This window comes from Notothenia coriiceps, unplaced genomic scaffold (assembly GCF_000735185.1).
Source record: "Notothenia coriiceps isolate Sejong01 unplaced genomic scaffold, NC01 NC01_scaffold00026442, whole genome shotgun sequence".
Classification (NCBI taxonomy): Eukaryota; Metazoa; Chordata; class Actinopteri; order Perciformes; family Nototheniidae; genus Notothenia; species Notothenia coriiceps.
Genome location: NW_011359143.1, coordinates 100,456 through 105,853, shown reverse-complemented (window position 1 = coordinate 105,853; position 5,398 = coordinate 100,456). Strand labels below are relative to the sequence as shown.

Sequence of the window (5,398 nt, the reverse complement as noted above, 5' to 3'; positions counted from 1 at the left end):
CGTTGTTGTGAGTTAAAAACAAAAACAGTAACTCTGCATATTTGAAAGGCTGAAAACACTTTTTTTCTGGGAAATGTTGACAAATAAATAGTAGCACTTGTTGTAGCCAATGTTTTACAGCGTAATAAATGCTTTATAAAAGAGCAAGCAACTACAATGTCCATCGGGAGAAACGCGCTTCAACAACGGTGCATAAAATGTAATAAAAAAATTGCCAAAACACATTCAGATGAAGAGACATCTTCAGCAACTTCAGGAAACATGTGCATCGTTTAGTAAAAGCTGCATCAACCAAAACAAAAAAGTGAAACACACAGCTGGGAGACCAGGGGACACTAAAGAGTGACGCACACAGCTGGGAGACCAGGGGACACTAAAGAGTGACGCACACAGCTGGGAGACCAGGGGACACTACAAAGTGACGCACACAGCTGGGAAACCAGGGGACACTAAAGAGTGACGCACACAGCTGGGAAACCAGGGGACACTAAAGAGTGACGCACACAGCTGGGAGACCAGGGGACACTAAAGAGTGACGCACACAGCTGGGAGACCAGGGGACACTAAAGAGTGACGCACACAGCTGGGAGACCAGGGGACACTACAAAGTGACGCACACAGCTGGGAAACCAGGGGACACTAAAGAGTGACGCACACAGCTGGGAGACCAGGGGACACTAAAGAGTGACGCACACAGCTGGGAGACCAGGGGACACTAAAAAGTGACGCACACAGCTGGGAGACCAGGGGACACTAAAGAGTGGCGCACACAGCTGGGAGACCAGGGGACACTAAAGAGTGACGCACACAGCTGGGAGACCAGGGGACACTAAAGAGTGACGCACACAGCTGGGAGACCAGGGGACACTAAAGAGTGACGCACACAGCTGGGAGACCAGGGGACACTAAAGAGTGACGCACACAGCTGGGACGGAGCGCTTGGTGACGTTCAGGATGGTAAAGCTGAACAACTGTCTCTGTTGTTGAAACTTATCTAAAATGTTTGATGGTCTTATTTGAACAATGTGATCACATGACTCCTTCTGATGTCACTGCAGATCTGCTGTAAGCTAGCTAGCTAACGTAGCTAACCTGGTCATTTCAGATGTGCTTAATCCACTGATCGTAGCAGCTGTAGCTCCGCATGCTTTTGCCTCCACACACACTAAGACAGAATGTTAGGCAGTAGCATGACAAGCTGGTTATCCTCAGATGAATGCAGCCCTTTTAGCTCAGACTCACCTCCTCTCTTTAACCCGAAACCCCCCCAGCCACCACCACTATACTCTGCAGACAGACATCCCACATCACCTGCAGTTTTAAGGTTGCCAAGCAACAACTGCTCCTGTAGCAGTACTCCGCTCCTCCTGTTCTCAAAGATGTGAGCAGCTGGAGCAGCGGAGGCCAGAGGAAACAACGAGAGGGACGGAGCGGATGTTTTAGGATTTATTTTATTTTAGAAATATGTTTTAATCTCTCAAATGGTATATAGGGAATCTGAACATCTTATCTCCAAGCGCTGACAAGAGAGAGACAGATACTTCCAGGTCGTTGTAATAAAGAAAATCCAATTTATATAAGACTTTTTTAACTCAAATGGAGGAATCATTCTCATTTTCTCAAGCACACGTACACTAGTATGGTACAATTTTGACATACTTGTACTTTACTTGAGTACTTCCATTTACATATACTTCTACTCCACAACATTTTGGATGAAAATATGGTTCTTGTATACCCCACTACATTAATTAAACACTCAGTTACTTTGTACGTATAGAGAAAACCCACAATATATGATATTATACTAGTAATCTACCCGGTAAATGAGTTATATATTGAGCAACTACAGCATTTAAACCATAACAAAAGGCCTTTCTTGTTGATAAAAGCAGAATGATAATACTTTTACTTACACTTTGTACATTGAGCTGATTAAACTTCTGTATTTCTACGTTTTCAAATCATGACTTTTACTTGTAACGGAGTATTTTAAGACCGCAGTATTTCTAATTGTACTCAAGTAAAGCAACCAACGGGCCCTGCATTGAGAACAGAAAGTCCACATCACCATAATTGTTTTTGCAATCAAGCTAAAAGTGTGGAGTGAGTCTTTTTCTGAAGTAAGCCTGATCTTGTTTCAGGAGATTGAATTAGGTAATTCAGTTACAGCCCACTATCTGGAGCAGTGGCAGTGACCCTGCGTCATGCCATCCTCTCGCTGGGGAGACATGGAGTGGGGGTGTAAGGGTAAACACTCATCCATTATATACATTTCCTGACATTCAGGGGCCCTGACACTAACACACGCCGCACACTGAATAGCAGGCTTGTTGAATTATGCATTTGTGGTATTTATTTAAAAAAAAACAACTTTATTTTTAAAAGCCTGAAACTATTATACATATCTCACCAGGCATTATGGTGTTTTAAACCTGCTTTTTGTTATTCAATTTTTTTTTAATTTGTACATTTTGTGGGCTTTTCTAAGGACTTTATTAAAAATGTACTTACATGTCATTTTATAATGGGTTGTTTTTTAATATTCACCTTTTGTAGCCCGCCCATTTTCCCACGTCCAGTTGTGTTAGTTCTTCTGGTTTTGCACCAGCAGCATTGTAGTGAATAGATGTTATTTGGGGTCATTCACAGCGACATGGAACCACAGCAGCCTTCCTCTGTTAGTGACTGGCAGGATGACAAATGACAATAGGCGCTTTCACACCAAGTACTTTTCCCAGGAATTGTTCCCGGAACTTTTCCTGGGAAAAGTTCTACGTGTGAAAGTGCCTATTGGCCCAAAATCTTACATCTGAGGTGCGAAAAGTACCAAAGCTAAAAATACCAAAACACATTATCGGTTGGACAGCAGACTAAAGCTCATGTGGACAGTTTGTAATAACTCTCACTGCCAGAAGAAAACACAAAGGTCCACAGTGCTGACATTTTTAAAAACAGGTTAACTCACTTAACCTGTCAGTGTGACGTTTACCTAGCAAATGTTAGGAACGATAGCTAACGAGCTAACTAGCTAACGATAGCTATCGAGCTAACTAGCTAACGATAGCTATCGAGCAAACGAGCTGGCTGGCGAACATTAGCTTTATATGTCTTTCCCATATGTCTTTCCATCTATCAATTTAGATGTAGCTATCTACTTAGCAGACGTGCTAACATTGGCTATATCTTTCTATGTAGTTAATGAGCCAACCTTAGCAGCCCATCGACAAGTTAGCTTGTGAATGCTATCTATCTTCAGTGGCTATTTATTGCTAAATTGTTGGCTCTCGTAATTACATTTAGAGTTATTATTTAACAGATAACAGATTAGACTTGCAGAGTGGACCTGTGTCTACGTTAAAGCAGTGAGAGACATTATAAAAACATTGTTTACGTGTTTCTTTTTAAGCAGACCGGCTGCTCTCATACAGCAGCAGCTCCAAACATCGCATTTATCACATATTGGTGATCGAATAGTTAGTTTCTCACCTGGATAATAAGTCATAAAAGTTCATCTTAAGTTATAAAAGTTGTTTCTCTGGGAAGTATACAGGTTGATACAGCTGGTGATGCTATGTATTAGCTGACCATTATTACCAACACGTGATTTTTAAAGCAACAATGAAGCAACTTAACGCTGTTTTTTTGACGCACTTTGAGTTGCCTTGTTCTTGAAATGTGCAGTATGAATAAACCTTACTGGCTTTGCCTTATTCAAAGCATTGTTCAGAATTAATAACATTTGGATGTCTAAGAGTATTCAGATGCTGTGTATGCATTAATAAAGGAATTACATATCAGGTTTATTCAAGTTCAAGTGACAAACAGAAAAGAGAGAAGGTAGTAATTACCTTAAATTAAACATAATGGTATCTTCTTATTGTTTCTACATTTGTGCGTTCATGTAGTTTATTGTATTGTACACCGTAGTGTTTACTGAAGCGTTGTATTGATAACATCAGGGCACTAATTTATAATAACCTGCCCAGGGACTGCAGAGGAAAATTAGCTCATTATTTAACTCTGGCACAATTACATGGAGGTGGAAACTGATGATTAATGTGCACTGTCCCTAAATAAATAATTAAATAAATAAATATAGGCCAATCGAATATTAACTAATGTTATTAAATGGGGGTTTGTAATTGCTTCCAGCCCTGTGTGTGGGGGGGGGTAAGAGCGCCCCTGAGTGAAAACACAGCGAAGTGTGAGAGGACTCGAGGTGTGTTTTTGTTTCTTTGAGTGCATGAGAGTAGAAAAGGGGGGGGGGGGTGACAGGTATATGTGTTTGTCTTGCCCTCCGCCCCCTCTTAGGTTTGTTCAGCGTGAAACCAAATCCCTTAATCAATCCTTTAAACTACCCTCACCTTCTGCACCATTAAAGCAATTACACTTTGGACCATCAGGGTCTCAAACGGATAATAACGCCCCCCCCCACTCTGTTGTTTCAGGGCCTGAGGAACCAATAACCAGGGATTTACACAGAATACTCCTCCAGACAGACTAAGGGAGTATAAGTATAGGTATGAACGAGCGTAAACATCAGCTGACCATGAGAGAAAATGTAGACTAGAGGATTTTCTTGAATTTGTTCAGTTGATTGCAAATGGTGGAATGATTGCGGTTAAAACATTTTCTGAGGTTCACTAGCTTTTTTCTTTTGCCCTGCAGTAAAATCCACAAGATACTATAAGTCATTACTGAGGCTGCTGTTGATACAGGAGACTGTGGCAGCATTGCTGAAAGTCCTAGGTTTGATAGCAACATAAGATAACGGTACGTCCACACGGCTCCGTCGCGTGCTTCAACGGAGAAGCTTCCCATTCACTTTGAATGGGGTGACGTCAAGCTTTGCCGAACTGCATTGTGGTTCCATCGTGTCGCTTTGCCTCCGTTGCTCGTGTCACTACCCGATCCGTCCCCCTGGGTTATGGCTAGAAAGGATCCGTCTAGTGTAAATATGACGTCACGTTCTCGTTGTAACTCTCGTTGTAATCGGAGCGGCTCGGAAACACATCTTCAGCAGTAACATGAATGCAGCAGCAATATTAATAGAGAAACATCAGACATAATAGTAAAACACTGCAAGGGAACATTTTATTGCACCAGGAGCTATCTTGGGACTTTTACTGCGACAACGTTGACTTGCCTGTGAATAAAAAATAAACCATAGTGTTGGTGATCTACAGTGTTGTCATTCTTCTTTGAACAGCAAGACCGCTAACACCCTATTTCAACAATCACACTCCCTGTCATTGACATCATTAATAGATAGTTTAGCTTCTCACCATCATTTGCTGTGGCCCACTGATGTTAACGATCGTAACTGAAAGGCTGCCTGCCAAACGTAAACATTCAGCCAAATTCTCGCGAGAGTTTTACACAAGACGGATCCTTT

At 41.8% G+C, this 5,398-nt stretch overlaps 1 protein-coding gene across 1 annotated transcript in view; it reads left to right on the top strand.

The window, feature by feature from the left end:
* LOC104957188 (estrogen receptor beta) overlaps positions 1–5,398 on the top strand; it is a 46,950-nt gene that overhangs the window by 30,756 nt on the left and 10,796 nt on the right. The window lies entirely within an intron of this gene.